Genomic DNA, 18,673 nt, shown 5'->3' on the forward strand with positions numbered 1-18,673 from the left:
TTGCCTCTGCCCGCAGGTGCTGGCGCTCGGCTTTGGCTTGCAGCCGGTTGGGCGCAGCTGCTGCCGGTGGGAGGGGCCTAAGCTAAGGAGGCCGGGCGGCTGGCGCCCCCTGCGGCTGCGGTCGTTGTCGGGCCGTTGACAGAAGATCAAAGAGCAGGGCCCCCGCCCGGGACTGGCAGGAAGGCAGGCGGGCAGGCAAGAGAGAGGGGGAGCAGAGTCCCGCGGCAGGCCTCTGGCTGCAGGGAGGCCGGCAGCTGCGCGGGTCCCGGGCTCCAGAGGAGTCGGCCTGCGCCACTGTGCGCCAGCGGAACGCCCGCGCGTCGGTCCGCGCCTTTGTGGGCATCGCTTCTCGGCCTTTTGGCTGCGATCTTGGTACGTGGCTTGACCGCGGCCGAGGGAACTCCAGAAGACCGTGAAGAGAACGCCGGAGAGGAGACTGCCAGAGAGGACTGCGCCTTTGGATTGCCTGGATTTTGGACCTTGGATTTCACTTGGATTACGGTTGGATTGCGATTTGGATTGGACGTTTTTGGACCCCGGCTGTGGTGAGTAGGCTGCTTCGGCAGCCGAAAAAGCTGCGTTGTGATGGCTGCGGACCCTGGGGCAGCGAGGAAGGCGGAGGAGGGTCCCAACATCCGTAGAACCATCCGCTTCATTTGGACGGCGGATGGTGAGATGCCGGGAAGGGATGCCTTCGAGGAAGAGGTACTGTTCGGTATTCTGCAGCTAGACGTCGCGGAAATTAAATGTTTACAGGGGAATCGGGTGCTGCGGTTCATGGATCTCTCCTTTGTGACGGAGAAGGGACACCACCATGCTACGGAGCAGGTAATCGCGGCTCAACGGGATGGTAAGCTAAAGAATTATAAGTGTGTGGGGTTGCAGAGCGACAACGAAAGGATGGTGATCCTACACATGTTTGATCCCTTTATGCCGGATTGTGATGTCACCACCTTTCTCCGTCGCTATGTGGAAGTCCAGGAGCCGCCGAGGCTCATTATAGATCGGCGTAGGGTCTGGACAGGGAAGAGGCAATACCGCGTTGAGCTGCGGAAGGACCCCAGGTCCCCGGGAGGACTCGCCCACCCGCCTGCCACCTTCGCAATTGGAACAGGTAGGGGGTACTTGTACTACGGGAACCAGCCGGTCTTCTGTCGCAAGTGTCGGGAGTATGGACACCGGGAGGCGGATTGTAAGGTGACTGAGTGCAGGAAGTGCAACAAACGGGGTCATGAAACGCGATATTGCCCAATTAAAGAATGTTCGCTGTGTGGCGTCACTGGACATTTGTACCGGGACTGCCGTCGTAGGAATGCCGATTTTAACAAGGATTTCTATGAAGGTGTGGGCCTGGCAGCAGGGGAGAGCGGAGCAGAGGACGGCGAAGCGGGAGACGGTGGAGAGGACGGCCAGGCCAAAGCCAAAGGAGTCCCTGGAAAAGGGGTGGAGGAGAACGAGTGGCAGACGGTAGGGAGGCCGAGACGGAAGGGGAAAGGGAAGGCGCGACGGCAGGAGAGTGAGGAAGAGCCACAGGAAGGACCATCGCGGGACATTGAGCAAGGTACAGGGACCTGGGCAGACGTCGTAAAGGAAGGACCTGTTTCGGCGGAAGCTGAGACATCTGCAGCACCGGAGCCGGCAGATGAGGAGGGGACGACATATCGGGCGCCTGTGGCGATGGTTCGATCGAGGAAACGGGCGCAGGCTGGTAAGGGACAGACAGAGTCGGAGGACAAGAAGAAGAAGAGGTCCGGGGGTCGCCGCCCGGAGGTGGTGGTGGACCAGGAGTTTGTGGAGGACCAGGAGGAGATGGAAGAGGAAGCTGAGCCGGAGCCAGTTCAGAGTGACCAGGAGCCAGAGAGCAGTGCAGGTACTCTCCCCCCGGGGCAGGGAGCCGGGAGAGTGGCTTGGGGCTCACTCCCGGCCCGACAAACGACTGAGGATGAGGGGAGCCCGATGACGATCTGCCAGCCCAGTACGCCCGGCATTGTCCTTGACACCGGCCTTGATCCCGACCCCGGGCCCGATTTAGACCCTGGGCCTGCTTATGACCCGAGTCTGAGACCCGACCCCGACCCCGACCCGAGCTTTTGCGTGGGGCCAGGCGTGAGCCCGGTTCCAGCGATCGGCCTTATGGGCGATTCAGACAGCGAAAGCTTGGGAAGTACAACAGGGGTAGAGCACCTGTCTAGCTCTAGCCCTGACGGGGGAATGGAGAGTGACAGCAACCTAGAGCCGTAATGACCTTCACAGTAGCCACGGCTAACGTGAGGGGACTGCGGAATCAGGTGAAGAGGGTTGGAGTCTTCCGAGACCTGTCCCAAAGGCGGTTTGATATTTGTTTCGTGCAGGAGGCCCATCTTAAGGACCAAGAGGACGTGAAGCTCTTCCAGAAGGAGTGGACGCAGGGGCCCTCGTGGTGGAGCGTTGGGGGGGTAAACTCCTCCGGCGTGGGCATCGTGTGTGGTTCCCCAGGTTTCTCCGCTCAGGTGGTCAGCTCAGTGGTCCCCGGACGTCTGTTGGTGGTTGACGGGACCCGGAGAGGAGTTAAGACCAGACTGCTTGCAGTGTATGCCCCGGCAGACAGACGGCAGCAGGGTGCCTTCCTGAGAGATCTGGAGCCCCTGTTGTACACGAACAGGGAGCTGATCATTGGCGGAGACTTTAACATCGACCTGGGGGACGCACACGGCGAGGGCGTCCACTTGCTTCAGTCTCTGATCACAAGTTTTGGCCTGAGGGATGGGTTTCGCGACGTCGCACACCACACGTGGGATAACGGAAGGGGAACCTTCAGACGCCTGGATTACGTTCTCACCACAGCAAACTGGGCAACCCTAAGCAGGCAAGTGACACCCACCTGGTTTTCAGATCATCATGTGCTAATGGTCTCCTTCGGTGTCGAGGACCCCCGCTTCCAGGCAGGCTACTGGAAGCTGAACAGGCAAGTTCTGCAGGAGGCGAGATATCGGAGGAAGATCATTACAGTGCTCAGTGACTACGAGGAGAGGAGGAAGGCCTTCAGATCGGCAGTGTACTGGTGGGAGTCGTGCAAGCGTACCATCTCGGTTGTGACGAAGAGGTACTGTAAGATCCGCCGAAGCTTAGACGAACACCAGTGCACTAAACTTCAGGAAGAGCTGGAAGCACTATACGCACAACTGAACCAGGGGGGCGCCTTCAACGGCGAGCGGGTCGCTCAGATCAGGAGCCTGCTTAGGGGTAAGTGGCTGCAGTGGGCCAGGGATTTCCTTTTCAGATTGAGGGGAGTCTGGAGGGAAAGTGACGAAACTTGCTCAGCCCAGTTCTTCGGCGCTGTGAGGAGGCAGCAAGAACGCAGCTTCTTTGAGGGCGTTCGGAAGGCAGACGGGTCTGTAGCCACTGACATACCCGGGATGTTGGAGTGCGCCACAGAGTACTATAATGCCTTGTTTGATGAAAAGGAGACCGACCCCAGCATCAGGAATGGGATCCTAGGCGGGGTGGAGAGGACGGTAGACGACCCCGCTGCACTGTGCGGGGCAGTGTCAGGGGCAGAGATTAGATCTGCCTTGCTGGGTATGAGGAAGGGCACTGTCCCTGGCATTGACGGTCTGCCGACAGAGTTCTACCTCGCCTTTTGGGACCATCTGGAGACGTTCCTGGTGCAGGTGTTCAACGAGGTGTTGGACCGTGATGGACTCGGGCCTACTATGAAGATCGGCATCATCTCCCTGATCCACAAGGGAGGAGACAAGACAGACCTGGGTAACTGGCGGCCGATTCAGCTCCTGTGCACAGATTACAAGCTCTTGGCCAGGGTGCTGGGCGGCCGCCTGAGAGCAGTGATGCCGGCCTTGGTGAAGGCTGACCAGACGTGTGGTGTGGCAGGCCGTAAGATCAGCTGGACCCTGCAGCTGATCCGTGATGTCATCGCTTGGGTGGAAGATAGAGGCCTGCCACTCCTGCTGGTGAGCCTGGACCAGACTAAGGCCTTTGACCGGGTTCATCATGGAATTCTGTGGGCACTCCTGAAGAGGAAGGGTCTGCCGGACCAGTTTGTCGGCTGGATTCAGACCCTTTACAACGGAGTGGCATCCCGGGTATGTGTCAATGGAGCCCTAGGTGAGCGTATTCCAGTGCGGTGTGGTGTGCGACAGGGCTGTCCCCTTTCGCCTCTGTTATATGTCATCTTTATAGAGCTCCTCCTAGACCGGCTGAGGAGAGATCCGGAGGTGGACGGGATCCCAGTGCCAGGCGGAAGTGGGCAGGTGGCGAAGATCGCCGCGTATGCTGACGACGTCACGCTCTTCCTGAGCTCCGAGAGGGGCTTGGGGAGAGCTCTCAGCATCGTGGAGGATTTCTCCAAGGGCACCGGCGCTCGACTGAACAGGGCTAAAAGCCTAGTGAAGGTATTTGGGACCTGGCCAAGCGCACCGAGGGACTTTGGTGGGCTGACCTTGACAGATGGACCGGTGAAGATCTTGGGAGTCAGTTTCCACACCGAGGACCCCGTGAGCCTTAACTGGGAGGCCAGGTTCCGGAAGACCAACCGGAAGCTAGGCCTTTGGCAATCAAGATCACTAACCTGGATTGGGAAAGCGCTGGTGCTGAAGTCGGAGATCCTGCCTCTGCTACTCCACCTGGCGGTAGTGTACCCCCTACCTATCAGGCGGAGGAAAGAGCTGGTAAGGGCTATTTTCAGCTTCGTCTGGGGACATACTTATGAGAGGATCAAGAGGTCTGACATGTGCAGGCCTCTGGCCGAAGGGGGACGAGCGATCCTTGATTTCCCGGCGAAGCTGGACTGTGCCTTCGTGGCGAGCCTATGTACGGTCCTGCACGAGAACCCACCCCATCTGTGCAGTCGGTTTGTGAGCCTTTGGCTCACGGCAAGCATGCGACACCTGACTGTCTGGTCCAACACGACCCCTAAAGCCGAGCGGTTGCCATTGCACTACCGCCACGCGGTACGGTGGCTGCGGGCACATCCGGAGGTGAAGGAGGGACTGTGCTCCCTGAACCACAGGTTGAGCTACAAGATCGTGATGACAGCAGAAAAACCAGCGATCCCGGGTGTGTCCAGTACCATCTGGCAACAGGTCCAGCCAAAAGGGCTGGACAATAAACTTAAAGACTTGAATTGGCTCGGCGTATGGGGTCGTATGACAGTCAGGGCAGTGATGCATGCGCACGGGCTATCGCATCAGAGCCTGTGCCCGCGACACGGCTGTGCGAGGGAGGAGACAGTGAGTCACGTTTTTTGGGAGTGTGGTTTCGCCCAGAGAGTCTGGAGCTCGTGCAGGACCCTATTCACCCAGGTAAGCCCCGATTCCCCTGTAACGAGAACAGCCATCATGAAGGGACTACCGGGAGTGCGAGCATGGAACCGGAAATTTCTCCTATGGCTTCTCATCAGTCTAGCCAAGGCCTTTTTGTGGGATGCGCGAACAGATCTGATAAAGCACGGAGTGGAAAAGCCAGCTTCGGGGATTCTGAGGAGAATAGAAGAGGAAATAGCGAGGAGAGTGAGATGGGACATTTTGAAATGGGGATTTGACGCAGCAAAAGAGCGTTGGAAGGAACTGTGCACGGGACATTAGAGGAATGTTTGTGTAAGGTGGTAGTGACTGGGTAGTTGTGGGTGTGGTGTGACTGTTTTTTAACTCAAAAAAAAAAAAAAAAAAAAAAAAAAATCTGTTCTTATCAGTTTAATATCTGATACGTCCCCCATCGGGGGACCACATATTAAACGGATTTTTGGAACAGGGAGCTGGATCAGGAGCTTGCTCCGTCCTCTCCACGCATCGGCCCGGTATTGCAGCGCCTCCGGGAGCGGTGCACCACCTTCTCTCAGCGGTGAAAAGACAGACGTAGGTAGCTAGCGAGCGAGCGAGCGAGCGAGCGAAGTGGACTGGAGCTCCTTCTTCTCGGGTCTCGTCCCTCGTCCCCCATCTGTGTGTCTCTGTGTTCTGTCTCTCTCTCTCGCCCTCTCGGTTCCCGTGCTCCCTCTGTGCGCTTTCCCGCGTCTCGACTCTCTGGGCAAGCAGGCCGGCCCCCTTTTCGGCTCCCGTGCGTTTTCCCTCCAAAAAACTTAGGTTTTTCAGCCTTTTCCCAGGGAGGCAGGCGTGGCTTGCTTGCTTGCTTGCTTGCTTGCTTGCTTGCTTGCTTGCTTGCTTGCTTGCTTGCGTGTGTGTCCGTCCCCGTCCCTGCAGGCGGGCCCCTTTCGACAGCTGGGCGTTTTCCCTCCCAAAAACTTAGTATATCCACCTTTTCTTTCTTTTTTTTCGGCAGGCAGGCGTGTGTGTGTGCGCGCGCGTCCCCGTCCCTCCCTCCCTCCCGAGAGAGAGCTGCCCCTTGCCTCTGCCCGCAGGTGCTGGCGCTCGGCTTTGGCTTGCAGCCGGTTGGGCGCAGCTGCTGCCGGTGGGAGGGGCCTAAGCTAAGGAGGCCGGGCGGCTGGCGCCCCCTGCGGCTGCGGTCGTTGTCGGGCCGTTGACAGAAGATCAAAGAGCAGGGCCCCCGCCCGGGACTGGCAGGAAGGCAGGCGGGCAGGCAAGAGAGAGGGGGAGCAGAGTCCCGCGGCAGGCCTCTGGCTGCAGGGAGGCCGGCAGCTGCGCGGGTCCCGGGCTCCAGAGGAGTCGGCCTGCGCCACTGTGCGCCAGCGGAACGCCCGCGCGTCGGTCCGCGCCTTTGTGGGCATCGCTTCTCGGCCTTTTGGCGAAGATCCTGAGTGCGTGGCCTGACCGCGGCTTGGGCTCTGAGTCAAAGGAGGGAAGGGGTGGACGGCGCGGCTTTTTTCAAGCGACGGCGATTTTTTCTTTGTGGCGGATAGGATTCCGGCCACTCTACACAAGATGGAGAGGACTTCAAGCAAGAACGCAAGACCAAGGCATACTGTGCGATTTGTGCTGCGAGTGGAGGCTTCTGACAAGGATTTTGCCAAGAGGGATGCTTTCGAGGATGAAGTCCTTTTCAAGCATTTGTCCTTACAGCCTGAAGAGATCTATTGCCTCCAGGACTTTCCAGGTAAAAAGATTTTTGATTTGTCACTTTACTCTGCTGAACAGTGCACGAAAGTATGGTCTGTTTTGACTGCTCGCAGGCAGGAAGAACCTTTTGTTCATTTTTTCCTTGAACCTTTGTTTGCACGGGAGGCGAGACCCATATGGGTCCATATGAACAACCCTTTTACCCCAGAAGCAGACATTGTTAATTTTCTTAAAAGATTTGTTGACGTTCAGGGCACGGGTATCAAGGAGATGGATAGGAAGAGAGTCTGGAACGGGAAAAGGAAATTTCTGGTGCGTTTCAGAGCGGACCCTAGTGCTGAGGATGGGCTCTTGCACCCTCCTGCTAACTTCTCAATTGGAACATATACAGGTTATCTGTACTACCCTGATCAACCCTTGGCGTGTAGACGATGCAGGCAGAGGGGCCACTATGCTGCTGACTGTGATGTGGAGGTCTGTCGAAGATGTGATACTGTGGGGCACAGCACCTTCATGTGCAGGGCTGAGCCGAAATGTAATTTGTGCGGGGTCTCTGGGCACATTTACAGGGCGTGCCCAAAGAAAGGTATGAGTTTCGCAGCCGTGGCGGGTGGCACATCGGCAGCAAGTGTTACCTCAGTTCACCAGGCAGAAGATGCAGCAGAGGGCCCGGCACCGGCGTCGCTGGTCCCTGACGCTGGCGAGGAGGTGATGGAACCTGAGGGTGTGGATCAAGGGCAGGAGGTAACGGACCACAGGCAGACGGCAACAGCACTTACCTCAGCAGAAGATCGCAGCGGCGAAGAAGAGACGGAGGCTCCGGTGAGTGCTGAGGAGGTCCTGGGGAGCGCAGAGGAGGAAGGTGGGGTCTCGCTCGCCGCGCTAGAGCATATAAGAGCGTTGGCTGAGGAATCAAGCCTGCCCTCTGCGGAGGAAGTAGGGTCAGACTGGGGGGACAGAGTGGATGAAGAGGAGGCCATGGACACCGTCCAGGCCAGGAAAGTTGTGAAAAGAAAGGCGGAAAATGATGTGCCGCCCTTGGTGAAGAAATCGGGTGTAGATCCCATGGAATACCTTGAGTCGATGGCCACAGATTCGTTGGCCCAGGCCGAATCTACTCCACTAGGGTCGGAGGGCGAGGTAAGTGGTGTGGGTGACCCCCCCCTTACGGCAGAGTCGGGTATGTCCTCAGGCTTTGTCATTCCAGAAACGGAGATGACCCCGACCTCGGCAGAAGCCTTAGAAGAACACATGCAGCCACGCGTCGCCCTGCAGAGAGAAGAACGAGATGTCTTTATATTCGCTGAGGTACCTATGAGGTTCAAGAAGTTCTGTAAATGGGACGAAAAGGCCAGCAAAATAGTCTGGCCTAGGACCTTCAATGAGCAAGGGCTATCTCCGGCAGGGATTGTCGTGCGTTGTGAGCACTCTGGTGAGGAGATTTCAACCCTCGAAGTAAAGGGCCGCAACCAGATAGATGCGACCAATAAGAAGATGTTGTTGGGTGACTTTGTAAAGAAATGGATAAGGGACAAGGGAGAACTGAAGGAGATGTACGAGGTGGGGGTGGAAAGGCGCCCAGACAAAGTGCTGAAGATTCTGGAGGTCCCGCTGCAGTTTTTGGAGGCCTGTGCCTGGAAGAACGGAAACGTGCAGTACCCGCCCCGGCCGTCAAACTTCCGACGTGTGCTGAGGTTGCATGAAGGAGTGTCAGTTGGCTGTACGCGATCAGGAGGTAAAATAGATAAACTATATTTGCAGGGACAAAGGGAGGCGTCAGTGCGTCAAGCCTACATGGAGCTGATGAGCCTTTTTACTGCCCCCTAATGTTGAAAATATTAACTTTAAATATTCGGGGTTTAAGGAACTTAGTAAAGAGGACGGCCTTTTTTTCTTACCTGAAAACCATGGTTTTTGATATTTGTTTGGTGCAGGAAGTCCATCTAAAAGATGAAAGAGACGTCATACAGTTCACTCGTGAGTGGGACAGAGGAGATTCTAGATGGAATATCGGAGGTGTCCACTCCTCGGGAGTTGGAGTTTTATTTGGCAATCGCAATTTTATAGTGGAGAAATGTGTGAATGTAGTGCCTGGGAGAGCCTTATATTTGGATATTTGTTCGGGTGAGAATTGCTTTCGGTGTGTGTGTGTGTATGCCCCGGCAATGATGGCTTTACGGGCAGATTTCTTTAAGGAACTTTATCCTGTTTGCCTTACCAACAAATGGATCATCATGGGAGGAGACTTTAACGTGGACCTCCAAGATAAGAGGGATCCAGGGGCAAAGCAGCTCAATCTTCTTCTAGCACAGTTTGGACTTTACGACTGCGCCTACCGGATCCGAAAGGAGAAAGCAGAGGCCACGTGGAGGAACGCTCAAGGTACTGTGAAGCGCCTTGATTATGTATTCGCCTCACTGGACGTACCTGTGGAGAAGGTGGTGGTGCTGCCGGTAGGTTTTTCTGACCATGCCCTAGTAGAGGCCCATTTTCCACATTTAAGGAACCAGTTTGGGCGTGGGGTGTGGAAGTTAAATACGGAGAACCTAAGAGAAGACGAATATGTCAAGGTAATGAGGTACAAATTGCAAACATGGTGGAAGGAGAGGAATCTGGGGACTCCCCTGATTGATTGGTGGGAACACTTAAAAAAGAAAATTAGAAAGGAGACCAGAATTTATGGCAGAGCAAGGCTCAAGCGTGAGCGGCAGAAGGGCAGGGCGCTGCAGGAAAGATTAAACACCTTGTTTTCCCAGTGTAATAAGGATATGTCAGTGTGCCCTGAAGATATTGCAGCAGCTAAAGCTGAACTGCGCACTTATCACGAGCAAAAGGCAAGGAGTTACCTGTTCAGAGCCCACGTGCAGTTCATACAATCTCACGAAACATGTTCCAGTTTTTTCTTCCGGCAAATTCGTCAGAGACAGAAGCGCAGTGTGATGACTGGCATTCAGACTTCGGAGGGGAAAATAGTTACTAGTAGTGAGGAGATGCTGGAAGTGGTGAGGCACTTTTACCAATGTCTTTTTTCCCTAAAGACGGTGGACGAGGCCATGGGTGCAAAGCTGCTGAGCGGTATTACAGCGCAGGTTCCTGTCAAAGCCCAAGAACAGTTGGAGGCTCCTATAAGCTTGCAGGAACTTGGCGACGCTCTGCTCGGCATGAAGGCTGGTAAGGTACCAGGTAAAGACGGACTACCAGCCGAATTTTATCGGACGTTCTGGGATATCTTAGGGCCAATCTTACTTCAGGTGACGGAGGAAATCTTTCGTAGGAAGGCTATGTGTGAGTCTATGAGGGAGGGAATCCTCACACTGTTGTATAAAAAAGGACCTGCAAAGGACCTTAAGAACTGGAGGCCGCTGCAGATGTTGTGCGTGGACTATAAGCTGATCGCTAAAGTGCTGGTAAACCGCTTGAAGGGGGTCCTAGCTCATGTGATCGGTTGGGACCAAACCTGCGGGGTTCGAGGTCGGCGTGCCAGCTGGACCCTCCAACTAGTACGGGATGTGATAGCGTGGTCCGAGAACAGGAACGTCCCGTTGCTGATCGCCAGCTTGGACCTAGAAAAAGCTTTTGACAATGTCTCACACACCTTTGTCTGGCAAGTGATGGAGAAGATGGGATTCGGCCCTGTCATGCTGGGCTGGTTAAAAATACTGTACTCACAGGTTGGCAGTAGAGTTCTGGTGAACGGGCACCTGGGAGGACTGGTTCTCCAAGAGTCTGGTGTGCGTCAGGGCTGCCCCCTGTCCCCATTACTTTTTGCACTATATATGGAACCTTATGCGCGGGCAGTCCAGAAGGAGCCATCCATTGACGGGATCCTCGTACCTGGGAGTGGAGGAAAAAGAGTTAAGGTGGCATTATATGCTGACGATGTTACCTTATTTCTCAGCTCTTACCTTAGCCTACAGGCGGCCTTGGACGTCTTCGAGAACTTCTCCCTCGCGTCAGGTGCAAAGCTAAACAGGGGGAAAAGTCAGATCAAGTTCTTCGGGCCTTGGAAAGAACAGCTGGGACCAGCGCATGGATTGGACATCTGTCAAGGGCCCCTTAAGATTCTAGGGGTGTTATTCACGGCACAGGATGCTGCTTGGTGCAATTGGTCCCAGAGGCTGGAGAAGGCTAGGCTGCAGCTGACGCACTGGAAGAACAAGCAGCTGTCCTTTGTAGGTAAAGTCCTGATCCTGAAAGTGGTGTTTCTGCCTGTGCTGGTTTATCTAGCATCGGTGTATCCCATGCCTGCGCGCTTCAACAGATATCTGGTAAGGGAGGTTTTTATGTTCATGTGGGGGGGAAAATATGAGTATGTGCGCAGAGTCGATATGTATCGCCCAGTGGAAGAAGGCGGACGGGGAGTTCCCAACTTCCCTGTAAAGCTAAACTGTATATATGTGTCTGGCCTGTGTATAGCTCTGCATTCCCCAGTCTCACATCCCTTTCAGTATTTTGTCAGGTTCTGGCTATCTAGCCACGTGCGCGCCCTGGCTCAGTGGTCCAACAGTTTGCCTCATGGGAACGATCTGCCATGGCACTATCGGCATGCGACACACTGGCTGAAACAGCACCCTGAGCTTAAAGATCACCAGGTCCTGCTTAACCACAGACGGCTCTATTCTGCAGTAACTCAAGCTGAAGAGGCCAGCCTCGTAGGTGGCGTCCCCAACGTGGTCTGGCGGCGAGTCCAGCCCAGAGGGCTACAGCACCATCTAATGGATTTGAACTGGCTATCCGCTTGGGGTCGTTTGGCAGTTCGTGAGGTTTTGTTCAAACATAAGCTGACAAAGCAGCAGGAGTGTCCTAGAGCCGGGTGTCATGCGGTGGAGTCGATCAGCCACGTGTTTTGGGACTGTAATTTTGCTCAGCGGACCTGGAACAAATGTGAAACTTTGTTTAGTAGCCTGTCCTCCACTTTCTGTGTACTTCCTGCAGTTGTGTTATATGGGTTGAAGGTGGGAGGTGGGGCAAACGCTAAGAGCTTTGTGTTATGGTTGCTAGTTAGTTTAATTAAGTTTGAGTTATGGAATTCCAGGAATTTGTTAGTCAAGAGGGGAACTGTTTGTACAGTAGATGGGTTATATAGAAGGCTTTTATGGAATTTGAGAGGGTTGGTAGAAGGGGACATAAAAAGATGGGGTTTTCATGCCGCAAAGGAGAAATGGAAATCCATAGTGGATATCTGGGATTGGAAATAGTCTAGGTCCTTTAATGTTCCTGTAATTTGTAAATAAGACTGTTGGGTGAATTTGGGGGTGGAAGGTAATTTGCATAAGGGGCGGGATTATGGTAAATAGGGTTGGGGTTGGAAATCATGTACTGTGTTTTTCAAGTAAGTTGTTTATTTTATGTACGCATATCTGCTTCATGTTAATTGTGGGTTTGTTTTTGAGCAGGGGAATTGTATTGGGGTGGGTTGTGTCTATATAAGGGATGAGATTATGATATCTTTGATTTAGCTGTGTAATTGTTTTTTGTTTTTGATTGTGTTTTTGGACTTATGTATTTGTAGTTTTTGGTGTTTTATTTTGTATTTTGTATAATAAAAAAAAAAAAAAAAAAAAAAAATCTGTTCTTATCAGTTTAATATCTGATACGTCCCCCATCGGGGGACCACATATTAAACGGATTTTTGGAACAGGGAGCTGGATCAGGAGCTTGCTCCGTCCTCTCCACGCATCGGCCCGGTATTGCAGCGCCTCCGGGAGCGGTGCACCACCTTCTCTCAGCGGTGAAAAGACAGACGTAGGTAGCTAGCGAGCGAGCGAGCGAGCGAGCGAAGTGGACTGGAGCTCCTTCTTCTCGGGTCTCGTCCCTCGTCCCCCATCTGTGTGTCTCTGTGTTCTGTCTCTCTCTCTCGCCCTCTCGGTTCCCGTGCTCCCTCTGTGCGCTTTCCCGCGTCTCGACTCTCTGGGCAAGCAGGCCGGCCCCCTTTTCGGCTCCCGTGCGTTTTCCCTCCAAAAAACTTAGGTTTTTCAGCCTTTTCCCAGGGAGGCAGGCGTGGCTTGCTTGCTTGCTTGCTTGCTTGCTTGCTTGCTTGCTTGCTTGCTTGCGTGTGTGTCCGTCCCCGTCCCTGCAGGCGGGCCCCTTTCGACAGCTGGGCGTTTTCCCTCCCAAAAACTTAGTATATCCACCTTTTCTTTCTTTTTTTTCGGCAGGCAGGCGTGTGTGTGTGCGCGCGCGTCCCCGTCCCTCCCTCCCTCCCGAGAGAGAGCTGCCCCTTGCCTCTGCCCGCAGGTGCTGGCGCTCGGCTTTGGCTTGCAGCCGGTTGGGCGCAGCTGCTGCCGGTGGGAGGGGCCTAAGCTAAGGAGGCCGGGCGGCTGGCGCCCCCTGCGGCTGCGGTCGTTGTCGGGCCGTTGACAGAAGATCAAAGAGCAGGGCCCCCGCCCGGGACTGGCAGGAAGGCAGGCGGGCAGGCAAGAGAGAGGGGGAGCAGAGTCCCGCGGCAGGCCTCTGGCTGCAGGGAGGCCGGCAGCTGCGCGGGTCCCGGGCTCCAGAGGAGTCGGCCTGCGCCACTGTGCGCCAGCGGAACGCCCGCGCGTCGGTCCGCGCCTTTGTGGGCATCGCTTCTCGGCCTTTTGGCTAAGATCAAGGTTCAAGTGGCCTGACCGCAGTTCCAAGATCTTAGTCCAGGGGGTCGGGAAGGCGAGGACGGATGCTGATGGGAAAGAAGGACGGCTGAAGGTTTGGAGCAAGAAGGTTGGAGTGACGGAGACGACGAGGAGGAGGAGGACGACGAGGAGGATTGCTGAGAGGTGAAGAGTTGGACGGTGGTCATCTGGAGGTTGCGGAAGGAGCAGGAGCGACGGTTGGCCGGTGTTGATTGGAGCGATGGCAGGAGCGTTTGGACCGAGGAAGGAGCGGAGGAAGAACTCCCTTCGTTTCGTGGTGCGAGGACGAGAAGGCCTGGGAACATGGAACAGAGGGAAGTTTAAGGACTTGATTTTGAAACAATTTTTGAAAGTAAAGATGACGGATTTGGTGGTTTTGCAAGATTTTTGTGAGCGGGGGATTTTTGACTTGACTTTGATTTCGGAGTCTTTGGTTTGTGAACTATGGGAGGTGATACAGGCACGGAAGGAAGAGGCTCCTTTGAACCTCTTCAAAGTGGAACCGTGGTTTGCGGGGAACTTGAAGTGCATGACAGTTTTTGTGTTGGATCCCTTCGTTTCGGAGGAGGACATTGAGGGTTTTTTGAGGAAGCATGTGATACTGCATGGGAAAGGGAAGAAGGAACGGGATGAAGATGGCGTATGGACCGGGAAGAGGAAGTATTGGATGAGTCTACGGCAGTGTTCGATGGCGGAGGAGGGGGTGCTTCACCCCCCGGCGGTTTTTGAAATGGGGACAGACAGGGCATACCTGGTTTATCCAGGCCAGCCCCGTGTGTGTTGGACATGTTTTGAACTGGGTCATTATGCAATACAGTGTAAGAGTATGAGTTGCAGTCGGTGCGGATCAAGAAATCATAGGGCAAAAGATTGTGTAAGGTGTTTTGTATGTGGGGAAAGTGGTCATTTGCAAAGGGATTGTTTGAGGGAAAAGAGAAGAGTTACTGAACAGAAAGATAAGTTGATGGATCAGAAGGGGACCGGGAATGGTGGTGAGCGGGAAGGGGACAGAGTTGTTGAAAAGAAGGAGGGGTGTGTGGGATGGAAGAGGGTATGGAGAGTAGAGAAGAACATGGAAAAGAAAGGTGAAGTTGTGGGAGGAGGGCGGAGAGAGGATGATGCTGTGAATAGTCGGAGTGTGGAGAGTGTACGGTTGAGTAATATAGATGGAGACAGTGGTTTGGATGAATTGTCAGATGTGGTAAGTGAACTGACGAGTGAGATGGATGGAGATAGTGATGGTAGTGTGGATGGAATAGTTAAGGCGGGTGTGAAAGGTGATGAGAATGGGCAGCGGAGTACGAATGGGGATGATAGCAGACGGGGTGAAGAAAGAGAGAGTGAGCAGTGGGTGGTTCCGATTGTTCAGTGTATGGATAAGTATGTTGAAGAAGAAAAGAAGCAATGTACGTATCCGATGTGTATGTTTATGGGAAATGTTACTTGAAGGGAAGTGAGGGGAGGAAGATGGTGGAAGGAAGGTAGTTGAAGTAAGATGATGGTATTTGCATAAGGGGAGGGAATATGGAAATTAAGTCTATTTGGATTGTGGAGAATTATGGTTTTGGGAGGGAATGGATTATTGTGTATGGGGAAGGACAGGGTGAGGTTTGGTTTGTCGTGTAAGAATTTAAGTTTGAATTAGGCTGAGTTGTTTGGAATAAGAGGATAGTTTTATGTATGTTATGTTACCATGAGTTGTTGTACAGGTCTATAATTTTGGGTTGGTTCGTATTGTTTATGTTTTATTAGAATTCAGGTTGTTGTGTTTGTAATTATGGTTGAATTTATGTGAATGTGAATTAATGAACTTTAACGAACTGTTTTTCAATAAAAAAAAAAAAAAAAAAAATCTGTTCTTATCAGTTTAATATCTGATACGTCCCCCATCGGGGGACCACATATTAAACGGATTTTTGGAACAGGGAGCTGGATCAGGAGCTTGCTCCGTCCTCTCCACGCATCGGCCCGGTATTGCAGCGCCTCCGGGAGCGGTGCACCACCTTCTCTCAGCGGTGAAAAGACAGACGTAGGTAGCTAGCGAGCGAGCGAGCGAGCGAGCGAAGTGGACTGGAGCTCCTTCTTCTCGGGTCTCGTCCCTCGTCCCCCATCTGTGTGTCTCTGTGTTCTGTCTCTCTCTCTCGCCCTCTCGGTTCCCGTGCTCCCTCTGTGCGCTTTCCCGCGTCTCGACTCTCTGGGCAAGCAGGCCGGCCCCCTTTTCGGCTCCCGTGCGTTTTCCCTCCAAAAAACTTAGGTTTTTCAGCCTTTTCCCAGGGAGGCAGGCGTGGCTTGCTTGCTTGCTTGCTTGCTTGCTTGCTTGCTTGCTTGCGTGTGTGTCCGTCCCCGTCCCTGCAGGCGGGCCCCTTTCGACAGCTGGGCGTTTTCCCTCCCAAAAACTTAGTATATCCACCTTTTCTTTCTTTTTTTTCGGCAGGCAGGCGTGTGTGTGTGCGCGCGCGTCCCCGTCCCTCCCTCCCTCCCGAGAGAGAGCTGCCCCTTGCCTCTGCCCGCAGGTGCTGGCGCTCGGCTTTGGCTTGCAGCCGGTTGGGCGCAGCTGCTGCCGGTGGGAGGGGCCTAAGCTAAGGAGGCCGGGCGGCTGGCGCCCCCTGCGGCTGCGGTCGTTGTCGGGCCGTTGACAGAAGATCAAAGAGCAGGGCCCCCGCCCGGGACTGGCAGGAAGGCAGGCGGGCAGGCAAGAGAGAGGGGGAGCAGAGTCCCGCGGCAGGCCTCTGGCTGCAGGGAGGCCGGCAGCTGCGCGGGTCCCGGGCTCCAGAGGAGTCGGCCTGCGCCACTGTGCGCCAGCGGAACGCCCGCGCGTCGGTCCGCGCCTTTGTGGGCATCGCTTCTCGGCCTTTTGGCCAAGATCAGGGGAGAGATTGGTGGACTGCTATCCGGGCCTGCAGACGTTTGGATCGAAGGAGAAGGTTCGTTTTGCTGTTTCCTGTTTTTTGTTGGATGTGTTTTTTTTTTGTAAGAAGGCTACGTTGAAGACCGGTGAGAAGAGCGTCGGAAGGTCGTTTTTTCCGCAATGGCCGAGGGCCAGGCCCACCCTGAGTGGGCCAACCAGGCTCCTCGGCTGAAATGGACTTTACGCTTTAAATGGGTGAGAGAGAAAGAAATGATGGGCAGATATGAGTTTGAGTGCAAGATTTTATTTGGAATTTTGAATGCGATACCGGCTGAAGTGAAATGCCTACAAGGAAACAGGCCTTTTTGTTTTTTTGATGCTACGTTTAATAATGACCAGATTTATAAGAGAGTCTCTGGGAGATGTGAGGAGATGAAGAACAATGAATTGCTACAGGACTTTGCGATCTTGGGTCTGGCTCAGGACGATGTGAGATTTCTAATAGTGAACATGCATGACCCTTTCATTGGGGATGACATCATTACTGCTTACCTGTGGAGACACGTGGATGTCCTGGCAGGTCCCCAAATAATTGGTGATAGATTTCGGGTCTGGAATGGGAGACGCAGATATCAGGTGCGACTCAGGCGGAATGCTAGTAACCCGGATGGGTTTTCGCACCCCCCGTCGGCCTTTTCTATGGGTCAAAGCAAGGGTTATATATATTATCAGAATCAGCCTTCTTACTGTAGGAAATGTTGTTCCTTTGGACATATGGATAAGGACTGTACTGCCACCTCTTGTTCGAGGTGTGGAGCACGGGACCACACTAAGGGGAGATGTTATCAGAAAACTTGCTCTCTGTGTGGGAATGCAAATCATTTATATAGAGACTGTGTATGGAGAGACCCGGAGATGGCCAGGGAGCAAGAGAGAGGCTTCCCAGATGCCGTTGAGGAGGCAACCGACTCGGAACAAGAAGGAGAGGAGGAAGAAGTAGGAGGAAAGGAAGGTAAACAAAATGAGAAGACAGAGGGAAACAAGAACGAAACGGTCGGGATAGGTGGAGGCAAAGAGATCGAGAGTGAGGGGATAGCAGAGGTGGATGTGAGTGAAGCATCAGATAATGGTTTGGACAGTAGCGGTAGCTTACCTGCTGGTCAGGTGGCTAGAGCCCTGGACTTGTTTGAGCCCCTGCCGCAAGAAGGCCTGGCGATGGATTTGGGTGATTTCGACATGGAAGGGAATGTGGCAGTCCAGAAAAGGCCAAGGGAGGATTCCGAAGAAGAGTCACCTGCGGGGGAGGAGAAGAAGGCCAAGGAGGATGCTCCTACAGAGGAGGATGTAGAAGAAGGCATGGTGATGGAATCCCCCCCAGAGCGGGAGGAAGCCGCACCCTCGGTTTGGGGTCAGAAGGGGCTCCTGCCAAAAGGAAGGTTAAAGGAGTCGACTTACCTGCGCTGCGTTTCGGTGGATCCGAACGTGGTGCAGTCCCAGTCAGAGGAGGAAAGTTCAACACCTTATAGGACGACTGATACAAGTTCCTCGGAGACAGACAGCTCTGCAGAACCGGATGTAGATCCTGGAGGGAGAGATGGAGGGAGGTCAACATGACCTTCAAAATTTTAACTGTAAATGTTAGAGGACTGAAAAACAGGTCTAAAAGAATTGCTGTGTATAAAGTTTTGCGTGAATATAAGTTTGATATTTGTTTTTTACAGGAAGTGCACTTGGGTGGAAATACAGATGTGAAGCGGTTTTCTAAAGACTGGGATTTGGGGAAGTCCTTTTGGTGTGTGGGGGGAGTACACTCTTCTGGGGTGGGTATATTATTTGGGAATAATCATATTGACATTACAGAAACTTATATGGTGCGGCCAGGGAGAATCCTTGTGGTGGATGGGGTATTTTCAAATATAAAAATGAGATTTATAGTCGTCTATGCACCGGCGGATAGGACGTCAAGGGGGAGTTTTTTTTCCGAGCTAGTCCCCTGGTGTGTGACTAATAGAAAATTAGTGATTGCTGGCGACTTCAACGAAGATTTAAATAAAAGAACAGCAGGATCCTTAGAAATTAATAAACTGCTGAGGGATTTTGATTTATTTGATAGTTTCTGTCTTAAAGGGCCAGCAACAGGTGGGTTGGTTCCCCCAGTTACTTGGAGGAATGCAGCAGGGGCCGCCAAAAGACTGGATTATGTATTTCTGTCTCGAGGTTTGGTTATTGTTAAAGCCTTGGTCGTA

General features: G+C 53.7%; 3 non-coding genes across 3 annotated transcripts; all 3 read left to right on the plus strand.

Annotated features, from left to right (window-relative positions):
* The first annotated feature begins 5,633 nt into the window (after window positions 1-5,633).
* Window positions 5,634-5,828, plus strand: LOC148647522 (U2 spliceosomal RNA). Its single transcript, XR_015927017.1, has one exon. It is a non-coding gene; the product is annotated as a U2 spliceosomal RNA (small nuclear RNA).
* A 6,661-nt stretch (window positions 5,829-12,489) lies between these two features.
* Window positions 12,490-12,689, plus strand: LOC148647523 (U2 spliceosomal RNA). The gene has a single exon (XR_015927098.1). It is a non-coding gene; the product is annotated as a U2 spliceosomal RNA (small nuclear RNA).
* Window positions 12,690-15,398: 2,709 nt separating this feature from the next.
* Window positions 15,399-15,584, plus strand: LOC148647524 (U2 spliceosomal RNA). Its single transcript, XR_015926933.1, has one exon. It is a non-coding gene; the product is annotated as a U2 spliceosomal RNA (small nuclear RNA).
* Window positions 15,585-18,673: the final 3,089 nt, after the last annotated feature.

The sequence above is a fragment of the Lepisosteus platostomus genome, chromosome 15 (genome assembly GCF_059453375.1).
Source record: "Lepisosteus platostomus isolate fLepPlt1 chromosome 15, fLepPlt1.hap1, whole genome shotgun sequence".
NCBI classification, from domain to species: Eukaryota; Metazoa; Chordata; class Actinopteri; order Semionotiformes; family Lepisosteidae; genus Lepisosteus; species Lepisosteus platostomus.